General features: G+C 47.7%; 1 protein-coding gene and 1 pseudogene across 4 annotated transcripts in view; one reads left to right on the top strand and one right to left on the bottom strand.

Moving 5' to 3' along the window:
* Positions 1–21,298, bottom strand: part of PGBD5 (piggyBac transposable element derived 5) — a 98,901-nt gene that overhangs the window by 64,282 nt on the left and 13,321 nt on the right. The gene's annotated exons all lie outside the window — the stretch shown is intronic.
* On the top strand, positions 18,336–18,765 carry LOC123846438 (small ribosomal subunit protein uS8-like; annotated as a pseudogene).

Genomic DNA, 21,298 nt, shown 5'->3' with positions numbered 1-21,298 from the left:
AGGGGCTCGGGGTCAGCTTCTCCACCTCCACTTCCTACTGACTGGCCAGGGTGACTGGCTTAGTAGGCCATCTGGAAAGCAGGGGCTCATCGCCAAGGACAGGGTTTGCCCAAGTGTATGTGTTTTAGGGGGGTGGGGGTGGAGTGAGGAGCTGTTGCCAGCCTATCAGTCACTGTCAGCAGACATCTGGAACCAAGCAGATGGGGGTTAAACTCACAACAGCGCAAAGTGAGGGTCTCATACAGGGTCCTGACTCACTCTCTTATTTAGTCATCAAAACATTTAGGAAAGATTCAGAAACTGCACATGGTACTATAATTTAGCAATTTTCCAATTTTGCCCCCTCATTTTCTCTCCTAGGAAAAAGATGTGTTTGCTCTGTCCTTCCCCACAGGGATGTAACAGAGTGTTTACAGAGAGACTTCTCAAATGGCATCATTATAAGATGGCATATACTATGGCGCGACCCACACAGAACGCCGGCATCCACGAAAAGCGTAACACCCCATACAAATGTAACATCAGCAATGTAACAACAACCCCTCCCCTCCAGGTCAACGCCTTATGTGCTAAGTTAGCACATGCTTTTCTCTTTGAACTAGAACAGCTTCTAGGACCAAACTGTGCGCTCCTGTGCGGACAGAGAGCGGTATTTGGCCATCCACAGAACACAGCTCCTGTGGTGCTTTTGGTGCAATTAAGAGAGTGTGCTATTTCCAAGAGAAATAAACCTCACCCTCACCATTTCTAATAGCTAATAAATAAAATGGGCCTTACAATTATTAAGCAGCACCAAACGCCTGGCACTGATCTTCATGATACCATTAGATAAAACTGAAGCCACAAAATGCATGCCTTTCTTCCAGGCTCAGCGGCAGCCCAAGCCTGCCCCAGAGAAGGGGGCCACAGGGAGCCAGATGCAGGCATCCTGCTGGGCATTCACTCATTTAATGATGTGGTCAGAAAAGAGCAGAGATGAAATGAACTTTTTACAGGAAAAGGCAGGATTGATGCTTACCAGGACTGTGAAGCTTCATACCCAGATCTCAAAACCCAAATGAAAATCTTACTTCCTTTGAATTTTTTCTTTTCAAGTGCCTTGGTGAACTTCCAAGGTGCTGATCCCAGGAGAAGAGCGGGCCCTCCTCAGGCTTCGGAGAAGCTCCCATGTGGAATGAGGCCAGGAGGCACCGAGCCTCCTGGAGACGGTGAGTGAGCATGTTCCCAGTTCTGGCCAAGAGAGGACCCTCCCTGATCAGTGGTGGGGAGGAGGCTGCTGAAGGCATTCATGTTCATGGGCTTTTCAATTTCACACATGAGTGACAACTTAAAAAACAGAAGGGAACCCAAAGGGTTTCCAAAAGATTATTTTGCCGTGAGTGCCCTCCCCCACCAAACCTCAATCATGATTTTAATCATTTTAACATAAAAAAAAATAAAAAGAATGGAATTGCAATCAAAAACACATTTAGCTTTACGCAGCACCCCAGGGTCCTTATTTTTCCTCTTAACTGTGGACCAACAGTAACTTGACCGTAGACCAGCAGCGGTTTGCTTGGGAATCCCCGCAGGAAGCAACACGTGCCCCCTTCCCACTAGCCCAAGTGGCCTTCTGGACAGTGTGCACATACCCACACATGGATCCAGGGGAGCTGTGGCATCAGGCTCGGCTCTGCATCTAGAGCTTAACTTCTCTGGGTCTCTGCTCCCTTCTATCTGTAAACTGAGGGGTTTCTATCTATCTCTAATGCAATGAATGCTGAACACCTGATTCCAGGCTGAGCACGCAAGCAACAGCTCTTCTTCTTGGTGGTGGTGCCCAAATCCCCCCACCTGCTCCCTCACCTAGGAGTGCAGGGTGGCACCCTAGCTGGGGCCAACTAACAAGATGACTTCCAGGCGCAGAGGACCACATCTGCATCAGCATCAAACACTGTTTCTGCATCTGCACCCTGCTCCCTTCACATGCCCTGGGTCCTGAAGGCTGGAGCAGAGAAGGTAATTGCCACTTAGATTTCTACCAGGGCCTTCCATTGCAGGGCTTGAGGCATCACTGAGAAAAGTCTACACCCGTAGTATGTGCTGACTACAGCAAGACGGAGAGAAGAGACAACTCAGAAAGGACAGAAGACACAACTTTGGGCTTGGTCTTGGACACCCATTCCAGGTGGCCTCCCAGCCCCCATTCCACACAGGGGCTGTGCTGAGAGGTGTGGAGAGCCCCGTGTCACAGGGAGGGGGGTGGCCCCGAAGAGGAAGCCCCGGGGTATCAGGATGCCTGGGCCCACCTCTGCTGGGCACCGGAGTCTTGGGCTGGGATGACTTTGCAGTCTGTCCCACTGGGTGGGAACAGGCAAGCAGCCGGGGAAGGCCAAAGCCCAGCCGTGGAGGCGGAAGGCTTTGACGACAGGCCACCATCTGAGCCTGTTTTAAGTTGAAGCTTCAAATGTCTTTTACTTCCAGGCAGCTCTTCCCCCATCCAAAGTTCAGTTAAAAAGCACCCAGAGCTCTGTCACTGTATCTCTCACTCACAAGAGCCCTGGAGGGCAGAACCACGGCATGGCGCCCAGGGCAGCCACCTCAGGACTCTGTCCTACCCTTTTATCCTCTTGTCCATCCTTTCAGAGCTCCTTGGAAATCCATCCTCTACCAGAGCATTATCGAGATTTCCAGCACCAACACCTTTGCTCCGTGGCCCCTAGGGCCCTCACCTCCAACTGGGTCCATGACCTGTGTCCCCAGGGCCTGAATGGCTCCTCAGGAGCTTCTGTCCCCTGACCATGCTCCTGTTCCAGCTAGGGTTCTCATCCATGGAAATCCCCCACCAAGCCTTGCCATCCACCCCATGGGGCCTGGGGAACAATGCACCAGACTCCACGGAGCTTAACTAAAGAGCCTGGAGCAGCAGGTGGGTGGTAAGACACAGCTGGACCCTCAATTTGAAGGGGGGTGGCGAGGAGGGGTGTGTGGCCGGGGGGCAGGGGTGAAGGAAGGCGGTGCTGAGAAATAAGAGAGGGATGGGCGAGGAAAAGGGAGGAGGAGTATGTGTGCTCTGGGACAGGTGTGAGGCCGGTGCTGTGACAGGGGACACCAGGATTCAGGAGACCGCAGGGTGCACAGAAGGAAAGGAGGAACCCACCCACCCACCCAGGCAGGTCTGTCCATCCTAGAGCATGGACCACATCTGCTCTGGCCCAATCCCAGCATCCATGACAGGCCAAGAACCAGAGTTCAGAAAAAAGGAGCTTTCCCCCTGGGGCCCCACCCAGCCCACACTCTGCTTAGAAGCCCAGGTGGCTTTTAAAGGGTCTGCTCTGCCCCCCTGCAGGCTCCTGGCTGCAGGGCCCACCGCTCCTACTGCAGCCCCCAGAGCCCGCCCATGGCCCCCATCCCCACACCCTTGGCTTCCACCCGCTCCTTCCTCCCTTACTCATTCAGTCTCCCTGGCTGGACTGTAAATCTTCCATAATCCCAGACTTCTCTTATTCAAACCCCACCTGTGGCTCCTCAAAAGAACAAGTCCCCTATGCCTCACCCAAGTTTTCAACAAAATATGCTACTATCTTTGTATCTCCCTGGAGATCACTGACCCCTTGGTCAGGACTATTTCCACAGCACAACAGGTAAGGTGCTCCCCCCCCAATCCCGCACCTGTGACCCGGGACAACATGCCTGGTGAACTCTGCCAACCGCCCTCACCAGCCTCCACGTACTTTCCCATAAAACTTTCACTGGGACTAAGGGACCCTGTTCTTCCACTGCATTCAGGAGCGGTGTTCCTGGGTGCCAGGAGGATAGATGCTCCATCCCTCAGCTCTCATGGCTCCTGCTTCTCCTCCCTCTTCCCCCTCCTCCTCCTCCCAACTCCTCTGGTCTCCTCACTCCTCCTCTTCTCTCCCCAAACTCCTCCTCCACACCCTAAGCTCCTGCCTCTATGAGGGTCTCCAGCCTGGGGCTTGCAGCACTGTTTTTACAATAGGGGGTGGTGAGGGGCACCTAGGTGGCTCAGCCAGTTAAGCATCCGATTCCTGGTTTCCGCTCAGGTCCTGATCTCAGGGGCATGGATTGAGCCCGAGCCCCACATTGTCAAGCTCCCCACTCAGCGGGGAGTCTGCTTCCCCTCTCTTTCCCTCTGCCCCTCCTCCTGCTCATGCATTCTCCCTCCTCTCTCTCTCTCTCTCTAATAAATAATCTTTAAAAAAAAATAGAGAGTGGTGAGCCTCCATAGCTAAGGCATGCCTGGGACACCCACAGCAGTACACACTCATTCATACTGAGTTGGTAACCTTCCACACGTACTCCAAGACACTCCGTGGAGGCAGAGGACAGCATGCACGAGGGGCGTCACAGATGACCCTGGGCTTCAGGGTTGCAAAACCCAGGGTGCACCTGACTTGCCCGTGGCCCACGTGAGCCTCCATCTTTTAAGCCAAGAGTACAGCCTTCCCACGGCATGGTTGTGAGGATCAGAGAGATTAGTGTAACAAGCCTGTTCATAAGGTACTAATGCAAAACAATCACTCAGCTTTTATAAAATCAGTAAATCAGAAGGGGCATCTTGAAACTTCATGTACCTTACCTACAGACCATTTCTAGGTGTGTGGAGTCACACTCCAGGGTCCTAAGACGATGGCTGGAAGGCACGTTGGTGCTTCTGGACACAGAGTTCCATTTTGATTTATGCCAAATCCTCAGCTCTCTCTGGCTGAGAGAGGGAATCCAGAATACTGAGGTCTACAACCACCCACACATGTGCCCACACACATGCACACACACGTGCACACACATGCACGCCTGCATGCTCACATGAAACCTTCAACCTAGCCTCTGCAGATGAAACTCCCTCCTGTCATGTTGGATCAGGCCCCTAAGGCTGGGGGGCGGCGGTGGCGGGGGGGAGCCAAGCTTCAAGCTGCACTGATGTGCTGAGTGGAACTACCATTTGGCTTTGCTAACCTCACCAGCTAACTTCTCCAATTTAAATTCAGGAGACTGTTTCCCTAACTCCAGAATCTAAAGCAAAAACTCCCCAATACCATTCACATGGAAAAAGTAGAAACTCTATAATTTGAAGTTCTAGAGCATAACAAAACCAATAACCTAGAATCAAGTTTTGCTGTTCCTCCCTCCAATTAACCCAAGTCTTCAAATTCCCAGTTTTTTTTAAAGATTTTATTTATTTGAGAGAGAGGAGAGAGAGAGAGAGAGCATGAGCGGGGGAAGGGACAGAGGCAGAGGGAGAGGGAGAAGCAGACTCCCCGCTGAGCAGGACACCCGACACGGGGCTCGATCCCAGGACCCTGGGATCACGACCTGAGCCAAAGGCAGACGCTTAACGACTGAGCCACCCAGGCGCCCCTCAAATTCCTAGTTTTTGACTGGGTGGACGTATTTATGAATTATAATTACTCAAAGATGTCATTGCCATAAAAATAGCTCTAGGATAATATTATTTTCAAAACCTCCTCCAGGAACACATGGGCATATACATATGCAAAAATCCATCGAGCTGTGACTTAAGATCATACACTCTTCTGCAGGGATGTTACAGCTAAAACACATAAAGCACTTAGATCTCCTCAAGGAAGATCAACAGTCCCAGAGCTTCTGAGCTGGCTGACATTTTCCTTATGTAGAGCTTTCCATTTGCCTTCTGTAGAGCTTACACAGATGCTGCCAGGAAGAACCCAGCTCCAAAGCTGTGAGCCTGTGAAAACACAGAGCTGGCTCTGGGGGCAGAGTCCCCAGCATGGGCACCAGGCCCCGCTGGTCAGGGACCACCAATGCCCAGGCCAGGGGCAGCACGCTGCAGAGGAAGTCCTTCGCCTCCCATGCTTCACCTTCACATCGGACATGGCGCTTCTGGTCCCAGAAATCTCACAGGCTCCTGAGAGTCCCGAACAGCAAAGGGTTGAATGGCACACAGAACTGAGACCACCTCCCCTCAACCCCTGGAGTCCAGCCTGCCTGCCTTGGTGACTCACGTGTCTTGTCACACTTCCTTATACAATGGTCTATTGTCTGCCAGAGCTCTCTAACAAAGTCCCACAGACTGGGGGGCTTAAACAACAGGACTGTATTGTCCCTCGGTTCTGGAAGCTAGAAGTCTAAGATCAAGGTGTGGGCAGGGGTAGTTTCTCCTGAGGCCTCTCTCCTTGGCTCGTAAATGGTTATCTGTTCCCTGTCTTCACATAGTCTTCCTTCGGTGTGTATCTGTGTCCTAATGTTTTCTTATAAGGACACCAGTTTTATTGGATTAGGGCCCACCCCAATGACTTCATTTTAACTTTATTATCTCTTTAAAGACCCTATCTCCAAATACAGTCACATTCTGAGGTGCTGGGAATGGGGACTTCAACATACAAATTTGGGGGGCGAGGGCATAATCAGCTCATACAGATGGGAGGTGATATCTAGCAGAGTGGATGCTCAGGATAGGGCTGGAAGCAGAGGTCTCCCCAGAACAGACCATAAGCCCTTAGAGGACAGAGCCAGCCCAAGGCATCTGTTCTCCTGGCACCTGACTCCACCCCTACCGTTCCCAGTCCTGGGTTTGCAGCAGCTGGAAGACCTGCCTCACAGCCAGCACTGTCACTTCTGATACAACTTAAAACCCAGCAGTGGGCGCGCACTCCATCCCCTGGAGCAACTCATCTGGGGAAAACAGAAGAGGAAGGGCAGGACACACAGGGGGCTCTGATCAGCGCTCAGGACGAGGTCCTCCCTCGCAGCCCAGAAATGGAGACTGACTGAGCCAGGAACCCGGCACAGCGTTTTCCCCACAAGATTAAATGGTTCTTTCAAAGTCAAGTCCTGTTACTTGGCAACCCTCACAGGTTACTAGGTGGCAGACAGGCTCAGGTGCAGCCCATCAATTAGCAAGAACACGCCAAGAGAGGGTAGCCAGATTTAGCAAAATAAAATACAGGATGCCTAGCTCAATGTGAATTTCCCATAAAGAACCAATAGCTTTTGGATATGCCCACTCAAACATTATTTGTTATCTGAAATTCACATTGAATTGGCAGCCTATATTCTATCCGGCAACCCTAATCCCACACACACAAAAATCCCTCCCCGTCTTGCTGATGCCCACTTGGTATCTCCTCAGGGAGCCAACTACTCAATGAGCAGAAGGTTCTGCCTGGAGACGCCCAGGGGAGGCCTTCGTCTCAGGAGGGGTCCTTCAGCAGAGTTAACCCCCCTCCTTGGCCTTGGCCTCCCATTGGTCCAGCGACTCCAGCATGTGCTCCCCTTACAGGTCAAAGTGGTTAGGCCCAGCTCCTCGACGCCTAGGAACTCAGCCACTACGGGCGACGTCCACCAGGCCAGACAGCGGCTGGAGGCAGAGCGGACATGACGGCACCATGTCGGGAAGGTCCTGCTGATGGCATCTTCACTCGATACCAAATCTAAACTTTTAGCAAAATGATGCGTATTTCCTCTGTCAACACTGGTGGAGATCCCTCCAACCCTCGGTTCCCAAGGTTGAATCATCCGACCCATGTGAGTACCCAGCTGCATCTAGTTCCAACACACAACTGGAATCTGCACAGCTCACAGCGTCCACTCCTCCACCATCTCCTGTCAGCCTGTGGCGGGGGCCTCGGCCTATGCTTGCCCACCCCCCCCGCCCCGTGCTCTGTTCTCACCCTGCGCTCAGAGCAGCTCTTCAAAAGTTACACTGGGCCACATTACCCTCTGCTAAAAAACACTCCAAAGGCTCCCATTTCACTCAAAGGAAAAAGCCATGTCCTTAAGATGGCCTGGAAGGCCCCCCACATGACCCACCTCCACCCTTTACCCTTGTGACCTCCTCCCCCTCCTCCCCCGTCTTCCTCCTCAGCCACCTGCCCCTCCTGGCACCTGCCCTCCACACACACTGCCACCGTGGGCCTCATATGCTGGCCACTCACCCGCCTGGATGGGAGGAACCCCCACTCCCCGGGTATCCACTTGGCCAACTCCCTCACGTCCTGAAAGCCTTCGCGCAGATCTTATCTTCTCAATGGGGCCTATCTTGTCTGCCCTATCTAACTCCACGATTGAGCCCCCTTCCCTGCTCCATCATTCCCAAGGCCCCTAGTCCTGTCTACTGTTCCTGTCCTCTGAAACACCTCCATTTGAATAGCCATCTGTTTGTCCCGATTGGTGCTTGTTGTCTGCTTCCCCCCTTAGAACGCAAGGATCGGCTTTGTCCACTGACGAGCCTGAACTGAGTAAGTGCTCGATAAGAATTTGTTTGGTTCACCATCCACTGCGAGGATGCAGAGCAACAGGGCGAGTGCCAGCCCTCACTGGGGACCTCATCTGTGCCAGGCGCTAAGAGAGAGACTTACAAATGTTAGACACATTAATTCTAACCATCCTCTGAGTTCTGTTGATCTTTCTCCACTTTATGAGAAAATGGACTCAGAGAGGTCACCCAGCTAGGAGGACACAGGGTCAGGGCTCTGACATAGCCATTAAGACCCCGGCGATTTTATCATGATGTCTACACTTACCCTGGAAGCACCACCGTCCCCTTCAGCACTCTGCCCCTCCCACCGACGCCTGGCATCTCCCAGGAGGGACTGCTCCATGCAGACCGTCAGACAGGGATGGGCCGTGCTCACTTTTAGGGAGACTGTGTGGTCTGAGGAAGGGACATCGGCCTTGGCCCCAGGGTCACAGGAGCCCACCCGGGTCACAGACACCCCAGGTAGCGAGCATCCCCATGGGTCACGCCTCCTGCACCGTGGGGTGCAGACAGTGCATGTCAGACATGGCGATGCTCACGGCCAGTGGGGGTGCGTGAAAGTGCGGGCCAGCGCATGCAGACGTGCTCGGTGACTGCTGCTGACAGCAAGGTGGCTCTTCCCACAGGGGACTCCTGACTGTCCCACGGAGGACCTCAGGACCAAAGGCCCACTCTTGGGGCAAGAGAGAAGGGCGAGCAGCAAAGGGCCCCAAGCAGGGCTCTGAGAAAGCCCCGAGAGCAGAGCCCTGTCACACGGGCAGGTCAAAGGGCGGAGCGAGCCGCAAGGGCTCGGTCCCCGCCACGGTCAGGCTGGGGAGCTGCCTGCGTGGTCAAGCTCGGCGAGCCCACGGCTGCAGCACTGGGCCCTTCCTTCTGAAGGTGGAGCGGGCAGCCAGACCCAGAAGGAAAACACTGCACGAGAGTCTCATTCTCCTCTCATTTGCAGAGGGTAAAAGAGACTGAAAACGTGCTGGTATTTGTAAGTAATCGGGTTTCACACCTCCTCTGTCCGCTGACCTGGGATTTCTGCTGCCAGGCATCTCCCAGACTAGAGACCTCAGGCCACATTTTTTGCCACTAGTCACTGGCATTTCACCCCTGTGCGTGGGCCTGTGTGGGGCCCCCGGGTCCAGTGTGCTCGCCTCACCCCCACCACACAGCACTAATACCTGCCAGCCCCCAACAAGACAGGAGGTGACCCGGACAGGAACATGGTGCAGAGAGAGCTGGGGGGGGAGGGCATGGGCTCTGAAACTGTCTCACACTGTAAGACAGCAGGACCCCAGCCCCAGAAGCCCCTGCCAGGAGCGATGGCTGATCGCTGATGGGGGGATCTGCCTTTGGGTCCAGCTAAAACCTCTGATTTCTCAGATTTCCCCAGTCTTTCCTGGAAAAAAGGAATGATCAATGCCAACCATTACTAATCATATTCTATAACCAAACCTCATGAGCAACAGATTCCCTGAGAATTGATTCTAAGCAACACCAACATTCACATAAATACATGAGTAATCACCTCAAAGGGAGTGAGCCTGGGGCGCTCACGGACCAAGCAAGCCCCACACAAACTGTTTACATGGCCCAGTATCTCTCCTCTTTACCCTTAAGAAAAGCCCAGAAGGGTTCAAGCAGCAGACAGAGGGGAGGGACAGGGACTCACATTCACGGAGCATTTGCTATGGGCTTGATATTACACATGCTTTACAAACATGCAATCCCTTCCAAAAAGGCAGTGAGGTAGCTATTATTCCCCCATTTTACAGATTAGAAAACTGAGGCTCAGGTTAGGTTACTTTGCCAAGTGAAATCGGTAGAGACTGGGAAGTTGGAGAATTCAACGATTTGGCTGGACTCAAAGGAGACTAAGGAATTTTGACTGAAGTCTGTTGTTCTTTATACTCTCAAACTTAACCCAACATTACGTCAGAAACGGTCCAGGTCTCCTCAGATCTGGCGCCGGCTAAGCTCTTTGACAGATGCTGACATGGGCCGGGCAAAGTCTCGGAACCTGGCTGAGCCCGCACCAGAAAACCGTGCCCGCATCCTCTTGGCTCTCAGGATCTGCTCTTTTAATCTCTAGGTAGACAATGAGGAAAATAGGTCAAGCTATCCTAAAAGACCAAACCCAAAGCCTTTTGTGATAGCAAGAGCAACATTTTAATATGCCTCAATTATGTAATATTCAGCCTAAGCAGAACTCATGCAAGCCCCTGCCAATGGAAGCTTTAGGCATCTGCTTACATGGTCACTGAACCTGGTATTCAAGAATAAGGTTCTTCGGGGTGACTTCTGCCCTCAGTGGCTTCTTGTATTCATCCAAGCAACTACCTGACCAAGTCTTTGTTAAAAAGTTTGAATAATGGAAGCTCTGGACATAAATCCCGTTGGAAAGAAATCCATTTTCCCCAAAGCACTCACAGGCTTGTAACTGCGAGGACGGCAGAGTGCCACCTAGCAGCAAAAACTAACCTTAAGCGCTTCCTGCAGGCCAGGCACCTCCTGGCCTCTCCTCTCAGAAAGAGATGGGGGGAGCGGAAAAAGCACAGCGGGTTCACCCCCTGGTTCCACCACTATGCCTTACTGGGTCAATCACTTAATCTCCCAGGCTGCTTCACTGGTATAATGGGGACAACAATACTTATTTAAGTGTGAAATAAAGGCATTTCAGTGATGCACTGCCCAATAAACCTTTATTCTTTTCCTCGAGATCACGTCTTTCACATTTCTCTTTGAAAGAAGATGGTGACCCTAGCACTGCCTTCTCCCCACTCCCGCCCCGACTCTGCTGGTCCAGCACTGAGAACCGCAGGTACCTGGGTGCACAGGCGGTGGCTCCAGGCAGGAAGCACTGCAGGCTTTTTCTGCCTCGAGCTGGAGGGACCAGCCCTGGAGCACCCGAAGCAGGAGGCCGGAAGACACCTGTGGACCCAGCAGGAAGGTCAGCGCTGGCCTGCGTGCTCTGCCCGGATCCCCAGGCTCCCGAGGCAGAGAAACAACTGCAAGAAGAGGCAGTGCTTCCTGCCCCTGAGCCTCAGAGAATGCGTTGGGGGCGGGGGGGGAGGGGGCAGGAGGGTGCTGCAGCTGTCAGCTGTGGACACAGGGACAGCTGCTTTCTACTCCACCGGCCCCAGTCCCCTGGGCCCCCAAAGAAAGATAAGCCCCCTTCCAAGGGTCTCACGGCAGAAAGTAGGATGGCTCAGAAGAAACAGATCACACACCCAAGAAGAGAGAGGTATGGACAATTTCAATTTTAAATAAATAATAATAATAGTACTCAAAGAGATTCAATTGTAACACACAGGGAAAAAAAGATTTCCTGTAAATAAAAAAAAAACAAAAACAAAAGAAAACCAGAAAGACCATGAACTTCCAACTAACCTCTTCACACAAAGAGAAGGTGAAGGTAGTCACACATGACTCTTGAACCACTGACTCAGAAAATCAAGTCCAAGAAAGCACAAAGCAGAGATTACCAGTGTGAAGAGATGGAAATCTTAAAGGAGCAGATATGAGACTCTAAGGCTGCATCCTGAGACTGAGAAAAAGGACAGATGAAGGGGGGGGCAACAAAGGGGACCAGCTTTGGACAGAAGCGATAAGAAAAGACACACAGAGGCAAATGCTAGTAACATTTCTGAACCTAAGGAGAAAGGGGGAGGGAAAAGACAACCCCTCAGGCAGAATGAACTGGGACCCGAGATGGAAATGGACACAGACAGGCTGTGGACGGCGCAGTGACGCTGTGGGGTCAGCCCTGGATGCTGAGGCAGCTCTGTGCTCCACAGAACGTGAGAACAGCTCCCCCATGTAAGATCTCATTCTGCTATCCAGAAAAAGAGAGAAGATATTTGAAGAAAAGAATTCAGAGCATCTACTACTAGGCACCTCACACCACAGCAGAGAAAAATAAGCAAGAAAAGGCTCTACAAAAAGACAGACCAAAACCAAGATTCTGTGGAGAGAAAACTCATGGCCGATGACCCAACACTGGCCTTGGCAAGGCTGAATGGGGGATGCCTACCTCAGTGTTATTTCTGACACCCCTGAATTGATGACTGATCACTGGCATCTGAGCGCGTAGATTCCCACCACGCCTAAGCAGCATCACTCTCTCGGTGATATGCACAAGACCTGTAATTCAGATTTGTTATGAATACCTGAGCATTCACTTTCACATTCAATTCAGCATTCTAGGTGTAACTCAGCCTGGAAATAGAACCTTATGTACTTTCCATGTTGAAGTCCCAGAAGCTAAAATATAAATGTGTAATTTTTATAGGAAGGGTAAAATGTTGCAATAAAGATTGGAAGAGCTGATAATTTTACACACAGAAAGTAAGATTAAGAGCTTTCAAATACTTAAAATGAGAAACAGAATGACAGTGAGTCCAAATATTACAAATATAAAGAGTATGTTGTTCAGATAACTTTAGAAAGAATACCTTTCCTTTTAGAACTGACAGTTGCAGGCGGTCCAAGATGGAAACACAGGAGGACCACGAACTCATCTCCTCCCACAGACACTCTGGATCTACAGATAGGTATAAAAAAACTCCCTTGAAAAAGACTTGAAAACTAGCTGAACAGCTCTTCCACAACAGCGGAGAAAAGACCACATGGAGGTGTGTAGGAGAGGCAGAGGCGTGGTCTTGCCCAAAACCCCACCCCAGTGCAGTAACCCACAATCAGGACGGCTCTCACAAAGCTGGAGCTTCTCCCTGGGGGGCCAGGGGGGTGTGCCCCACAGCAAGCACCCCAACCCTTTGGGATTTGCACCAGAGAGATAAGCCCCCAAAATGCCTGGCTTTGAAAAACAACAGGGCTTAAGTCTAGGAGACCCAAAGAAGAGAACAGAGACTGCACTCTTGAAGGGCCTGTGCACAGACTTGCCCATCCTGGGGACCAGGGCAAAAGCAGCAGTTTGGAAAGTGTCTAGATTATTTGTAAAAAAGATCTGGTTGGTTTTTTTTTTTTTTAAGATTTTATTTATTTGAGACAGAGCATGCACGTGTGCAAGCCGGGGGAAGAGCAGAGGGGGAGGGACAAGCAGACTCCATGCTGAGTGCAGAGCCTGATGCGGGACTCAATCCAACGACCCTGAGATCACTACCTGAGCGGAAATCCAGAGTCGGACACCCAACCAACCGAGCCACCCTGGTGCCCCATGACAAAGATCTGTTTGCTAATCTTAAAAGAGTCTGCCCGAGGGGCAGGGGCCTGTTGGGACTCTCTCATGGATGGGGGCACTGGTGGGCACCGTTTCTGCACCGTCCTTCGGCCTTGCTGGTGCTGTTAACGCAGGCGGCTGTAGAACTTGCAATCTCCCTCAGCCCTGCTAAACCAGGGGTGTACGCAGTACTTGCAATCTCTCGCTGCCCGGCCAAAGTGGGGGGCGTGCCCACCCCTGCACTCTCCAGCTGCTTCACTAAAGCCAGCGAGTGAGCACGGACCACACAGGGGACCCTCCTTGGTGGCCTGGCTCTGGTGGCAGGTGGGGGCTTATATTCCTGATTCCCAGCAGACTGAAACAGTCAGAGAGACAGCTCTTGGCAGGCTACCAAACCCAGGGCACTGCACAGACAGCCGACTGAAACACACCCCCAGACCTCCTGTGAAAAAAAGCCTATTTACTTGCCCTAGAGCTTCAGCCTGAGAGGCAGACTTCAGGTTTGCCACATGTCTAGAGGCTGTGAAAGTGCTCCCAGGGAACACAGGCCAGGAGACACCATCTTTGCATTCTCTGTAGCTTTGCTATAGCTCACCAGTACCTCCCAGAAAGGAGCTGATACATTCATCCAGAGCCCTGATTTTTGCAACTGCTGCCCAGGGTCTGTTTGCAGGTCCCAAGGGATGGGGTGCCTGCTGTGGGGCACAAACCCCTCACTCCTCAGGGAGAAGCTCCTGCTTTGTAAACCTCCAGGTTGCCTGCCTAGTCTGGAAGCCAGCAGGGTTCATAATTGCAGTCCCCTGGGACTGTCTGTATTTCCTTACTTTAGGAACTATGGTCTGAGGTATCTAATCAGCCTGAAATTAGAGCTGAGATCCGCCCCCCAACTTTGGAACACTGGCAGGTCCTGCCCGACGCTCAACAACTGAGACCTATCAAGTACAAAATGGATTGCTTAGGCAATCACAAAGGTTCACTAGACAACCAAGAGCTAGGGCAAAGCTGACCCATTAGATTCATCTCCTACAGAAGCCCGCTCCTTCAAGATTAGGAGAACAGCCAAGCAAATAAGGAAACAGAGGAATATGTTCCAAGCAAAAAATAAGAAAAAAACCCAGAAAAAAAACCTTAATAAAACTAAAATGAGTAATTTACCTGATAAAGAGTTCAACGGTCATAAAGATGCTCACTGAAATCAGAAGAATGGATGCACATGGGGCCCCTGGGTGGCTCAGTAAGTTAAGCGTCCAACTCTTGATTTCAGCTCAGGTTGTGATCTCAGGGTCATGAGATCAACCCTGCATTGGGGCTCCATGCTCAGCGGGGAGTCTGCTTCTCTCCCTCTCCCTCTGCCCCTTCCCCGACTCGTACTCACTTGCTCTCTCTCATCTCTAAAATAAATAAACCTAAGGGTGCCTGGGTGGCTCAGTTGCTTAAGCAACTGCCTTCGGCTCAGGTCATGATCCTGGAGTCCCAGGATCGAGCCCCGCATCAGGCTCCGGGCTCAGCGGGGAACCTGCTTCTCCCTCTGACCCTCCCATTCTCTCTCTCTCTCAAATATATAAATAATAAAAAAAAATCTTTAAAAAAAATAAACCTATAAAAAAAAAAGAAAGGATAAACACAGGAACGCAGTGAGAACTTCAATAAGGAGGCAGAAAATATAAAAAGTACTGAATAGAAGTCACAAACCGGGGGCGCCTGGGTGACTCAGTCGGTTAAGCAGCTGTCTTCGGCTCAGGTCATGATCCTAGGGTCCTGGGATCGAGTCCCACATCGGGCTCCCTGCTCAGCGGGGAGCCTGCTTCTCCTTCTCCCTCTGCCTGCCTCTCTGCCTACTTGTGCTTCTCTCTATCAAATAAATAAATAAAAAATCTTAAAAAAAAAAAAAGAAGTCACAAACCGAAGAATAAAATAAGTCAACTGAAAAATACACTGGGATGTTCAACAGCAGACTAGATGAGGCAGAAGGAAGGATCAGTGACCTGGAACACAGGGCAGTGGAACTCATCCACAGAGCAGCAAAAAGGAAAAATAATCTTAAAAAGTGAAGACAGGTTGAGAGACCAATGGGACAACATCAAATGGAATAACATTCACATTACAGGGGTCCTAGAAGGAAAAGAGAGAGAAAAGGGGACAGAAAACTTATTTGAATAAATAATAGCTAAACACTTCCCTACCCTCAGGAAGGAAACAGACATCCAGATTCAGGAAGCCTAGAGAGTTCCAAAAAAGATGAACCCCAAAGAGATCCACACCAAGACATAATATAATTAAAACGTCAGAAGTTAGAACTGACAGGGGCGCCTGGGTGGCTCAGACGTTAAGCGTCTGCCTTCAGCTCAGGTCATGATCCCAGGGTCCTGGGATCGAGCCCCACATCGGGCTCCCTGCTCAGCGGGAAGCCTGCTTCTCCCTCTTCCACTCCCCCTGCCTGTGTTCCCTCTCTCACTGTATCTATCTCTGTCAAATGAATAAATAAAATCTTTAAAAAAAAAAAAAAAGAATAGTTTAAGAAGTTAGAATTGACAGAAAATTTAAGTAATGACACAAGGCAGAGTAAAAGAGTTTGAATTATATCATAACTATAATCTTTGTAGAATTACTTCATGTATTAGCTTTCATCATACTAAAGCAAATAGCCCTAAAGAATTTAATGTGATAGTCACTTAATTCAGGCTATGCATATATTTTTTAAAGATTTTTAATATTTATTTGCTTGAGAGAGAGTGAGAAACAGCAAGAGAGCAGGAGAAGCAGACTCCCCGCTGAGCAGGGAACCCAACTCGGGGCTCAATCCCAGGACCCTGAAATCGTAACCTGAGCCAAAGGCAGACGCTTAACTGAATGAGCCACCCAGGCGCCCCCAGGCTATGAGTATTTCAAGAAAAAGTCCTATTCAGAATTCTTCATCTAGTGAAGATAAATTAAAATCAGAAAGTCAACTCTGCCACCTTAAAAATCCAGGAGCAGAAAAAAATTCCACAATCATGTGTAACATCATCCACAATAAATCACTTTCAATCCAGCCCTGAAAACTAATATATAGAGTAGGAAGAAAGCATTACAGAAAAATTTTGCTTTCATTAATCAAGCTGGAAAATAACAGGCCTTACAAGAATGCCCTTTAGGAAGACAATTCCTTGTAGTTTTAAGTCTACAGAAAATAATGCTACACTCAAAACACATGTTAAAACCATTACTGTAGACTAACTATCACTTTCAGTTGTCGGAAGATGAAAAATTGTCAAGAGCCACCCAAACTGTGAATCCTGGTTACAATGTTGCTCTTGGAAAATGTGTTACTGAAAAATTCTCCCCCTGAACTAATGTGCTCTTTCTGTATCTTGTACAGCAGATACCTGGATGCACAAACACATCCAGAAGGCCTTTGAGGGCTGACAGCCTGCTGGAGTAATGAGGAATTCATCCCTGTTTCTGCCTTTCTGTCGGGCCCAGAGAATTCTGAGTAACCAAGCTGACATGTCATGAGAATACAAGTGTTCCTTACATGGTATGTATTGTCTCCTCAGGGTAGACACCAAAATCCATGTTTGTATACCAAAATCTGAGATGCATACAGAAATTAAGAAATGATTTCATTATCTTGAAAGAAAAACACACTCTCTTTTTTTTTTTTAAAGATTTTTATTTATTTATTTGTCAGAGAGAGAGAGAGAGAGAGAGAGAGAGAGCACAAGCAGGGGGAGCAGCAGAGGGATAGGGAGAAGCAGACTCCCCGCTGAGCAGGGAGCCGGATGTGCGGCTCGATCCCAGGACCCTGGGATCATGACCTGAGCCGAAGGCAGATGCTTAACAACTGAGCCACCCAGGCATCCCAAAAAGCACACTATTTCAATGCCACATTCCTAGTTTTTCCTCAAGTGACTGCAGGAAGTAACAACTACAGTCAGAAATACCAGAAATTGAAAATTAAAGTGAGGGCAACCTCTGAAGTTTACTCCTGAAAATATTTAGAGAACGTCTGTGAGCAATAAACCAGGGTTTAGTTCGTGGGACTATGTCAATGAAATCACAACATCCCACGTACTGGGCAAATCCTGGAGTCTGGGAGAGGGAGGGAAGTCTTCACCCTCCAGAGCTACTATTAAGGAAAAAGGTGGAGACAACACTAACAGAAGTCCCTACGTTGGCAGGAGAGCCAAAAACACCTTGTCCCTCCGTAACCCCAACTGGAAGTAAACATCTCATTTCTCAAATGGGCAGCAAAGTGACCATGGTTACAGAACAGCCAATAGCAGCCGGAGAAATTACTATTCCCGTACTATACTGTCAACCTTCTGAATTCTGACACCTAAAATGTTTAATTAAATACAAAGGCTTTTTTTTTAAGATTTTATTTATTTATTTGAGAGAGAGGATGAGATAGAGAGAGCACATGAGAGGGGGGAGGGTCAGAGGGAGAAGCAGACCCCCTGCTGAGCAAGGAGCCCGATATGGGACTCCATCCTGGGACTCCAGGATCATGACCTGAGCCGAAGGCAGTCGCTTAACCAACTGAGCCACCCAGGCGCCCTACAAAGGCTTTTTTTAAAGAACAAAAACTTCAGACATTGTATCTTTATCCTAGAAGTTCACCCTACAACTGGCTTCAGTCTTAAGCAAACATTTAGTCATTTAGACATTTAGACAAAATCTGTATTTGGTGCTTCGTGCGTGTGCATGCGTAAAATAAAAGGATAGTAATAAATCTTTATGATGGTGTATAATAAAAGTGAATAAAAGTATCGCTAATAAATAAATAAAATCTTTAAAAAAAAAAGAAAAAGAAAATAGTTGGGAGAACAGTATGTTGTTTTCAAATGATGGTGGAGAAATATGCATTCAATTATGAGAGAGGGAAGGAGAATGAGACAAAATATTATTAAAAGGAAAGAGTTTTTTCTGCCATCTTTCTGTGCGGCCATAATGGTGTGTATGAATGTCCTGGCAGATGCTCTCAAGAGCATTAACAATGCTGAAAAGAGAGGCAAACGCCAGGTTCTTAGGCCATGCTCCAAAGTCATCGTCCTGTTTCTCACTGATGATGAAGCATGGTTACATTGGCGAATTTGAAATCATTGATGATCACAGAGCTGGGAAAATTGCTGTGAACCTCACGGGCAGGTTAAACAAGTGTGGAGTGATCCGCCCCAGATTTGATGTACAACTGAAAGATCTAGAAAAATGGCAGAATAACCTTCTCCCGTCCCGCCAGTTTGGTTTCATTGTACTGACAACCTCAGCTGGCATCTTGGACCCTGAAGAAGCAAGACGAAAATACACAGGAGGGAAAATCCTGGGATTCTTTTTCTAGGGATGTAATACATACATGCAAATAAAATGCCTCAATGGACCAAAAAAAAAAAAAAAAAGGAAAATAAATTACAGTCAACTGATATTCGACAAGGGTGCCAAACAATTAAATGGGGAAAGAACAGTATTTTCAACAAGTGGTGCTGAGACAACTCAACATCCACATGCAAATGAATGAAATTGGAGCCCTACCTTACACCATACAGAGAAAATAACTCAAAATGCATCAAAGACATAAATGTAAGAATTAAAATGATAAAGTTCTTAGAAGAAAACGTAGGCATAAATATTAGTGGTCTTAAACTTGTCAACAGCTCCTCAGCTATGACACCAAAGTACAAGCAATTAAAATAAATAAATAAATTAATTAATTAATGGGACTTCATCAAAATGTCCAAGTTTTGTGCTTCCAAGGACCCCACTGACAAAGTCAAAAGACAAGCCACTAAATGGGAAAAATATTTGCAAATCATATACAAGGAACACATATCCAGACTGTATAAAGAATTCTTACAACACAAATAAAAAGACAACCCAATTTAAGAAATGGGCAAAGGACTTGAATACATATTTCTCCAATATACAAGTATATATATATGGCCAATAAGCACATGAAAATATGCTCAACATCACTAGTCATTAGGGAAATGCAAATCAAAACCACAACGAGATACCACCTCCCATCCATGTGGATGGCTACTATAAAAAAAACCCCAAAACAAGTGTTGGCAGGGATGTGAAGAATTTGGAACTGCTATACATTGCTGGTGGGCTTGTAAAATGGTGCAACCACATTAGAAACAGTTTAGTAGTTCCTCAAAATGTTGAACACAGAGTTACCATATGACACACCAATATCACTCCTACGTACATACCCAAGAAAAATGAAAACTATGTCCACACAAAAACTTATACATGAAGGTTTGGGGTTTATTCATAATAGCCAAAAGGCAAGAACAACCCAAATGTTCATCAACTGATGAACAGATAAATAAAATGTGATCTATCCAGTCAACGGAATATTATTCAGCCTTAAAAAGGAATAGAATTTTGATATGTGCAACAACACAGATAAGCCTTGAAAACATTCTGCTAATTGAGAGAAGCCAGTCACAAGAGACCACATATTGCATAATTTAATTTATATGGAATTTCCAAAATAGATAAATCTATGGAGACCGAAAGTAGATTAATGGTTGCCTAGGGCTGGGGGTGATGGCTAAAGGTTTCTTTTGGGGATGATGAAAATGTGCTAATGGTTTAGTATAGGTAACGATAGTAACAGCCATTAAACTGTACACATTAGACGGGTGAGTGCTATGGCATGTGAATTATATCTCAATTAAGCTGTTATCCAAAAGATGCAAAGAACTTCTATATTTATCAAGTAGAAAAAGAATAAACTTGATTAAAAACATCAAAAATGGGGAAGAGAAAAAAGCAAAATAAAATAGGATGGGAGGAATAAAAAATCATGCCTGTTTATCATTACTTTAAATGTATACAGACTGAATTCTCCAACTAAATTAAAGTGCCTATACGGGGGGTTACATACCCATGCTGTTCAAGAAACGTACTTAAAATGGCAAAAGGGTTTGAAAAAAATGTACCAGGCGAGGAGATACCAGGCAAAAGAGGAAGCAGGAATGGCAAAATTAGTAGCAGACAAGTTGGATCTAAGGTTATAGGTACTAAGATGAAGAGGGACATTATTACAGACACAGTTTGGAGAGAAGATATAAAAGGTATAAGTAGGTATACATCTAACAATATGATACCTAAAGACTCTAAAAATGCAAGAACATGGTAAAATTTTAGCTCTTCAAATGGGAATGTCTACTAAAGAGGGAAAAACAAGGATACACAGAAAACAGAAAGACACCCTTACTTCCCTCAAAAAACATACATTTTTTTCTTACACCTATGAAATGCCACATTTGTAAAGATTAATTACATACTTGGCAACAAAGAAAACCTTTACAAGCCTTCCAAATTAAAGATTTAAAGGACAGTTCTTTGATCACAATCCAGTAAAATCAGAATTAAATAACTAGGTAACAAAAAATTATAACTACATAGAAATGCAGAAATATACTCTTTGATCAAAGAAGAAATCAAAAAAAGTACTGAAGAAAATCTTGAAAGCAATGGAAAGGAGATTTTTTTCATACCAAAACTTACAGAAGACACCAGAAGTTATACTCTAAGGAGATTTTAGTGTCAACTGCTTTCAATTTCAAACATTTTTTTTAATAAAAGAAACTTTGTACTCATTTAAACCCATCAGAAAAGGACAGTTCAATAAATCAAAAGAAAGGAAGTAATTATAATACAGATAAAATTTAAAACTAATAAAAAATACAAGAAGGACAAATAAACTCAAAGTGTTTCTTTGAAAAGACTAATAATAAAAGACTTCACATGTCCTATTAAGGATAAGAGAGAGGGAAAATGTGGGGGGGATGTGGGGAGAGAGGGGAAGGAGCAGTAGAGAGGGGAAGGAGGAGGAGAGAGGGGGGTTTCAGGGAGTAGGGGAGAAAGAGAGAGATGCAAAACAGAGAAGCATTGGGAAC

The sequence above is a fragment of the Mirounga angustirostris genome, unplaced genomic scaffold, assembly GCF_029215605.1.
Source record: "Mirounga angustirostris isolate CCGP_5_RB_7025 unplaced genomic scaffold, mMirAng1.0.hap1 SCAF_6, whole genome shotgun sequence".
Lineage (NCBI taxonomy): Eukaryota > Metazoa > Chordata > Mammalia > Carnivora > Phocidae > Mirounga > Mirounga angustirostris.
This window is presented reverse-complemented; position numbering and strand designations above follow the sequence as displayed.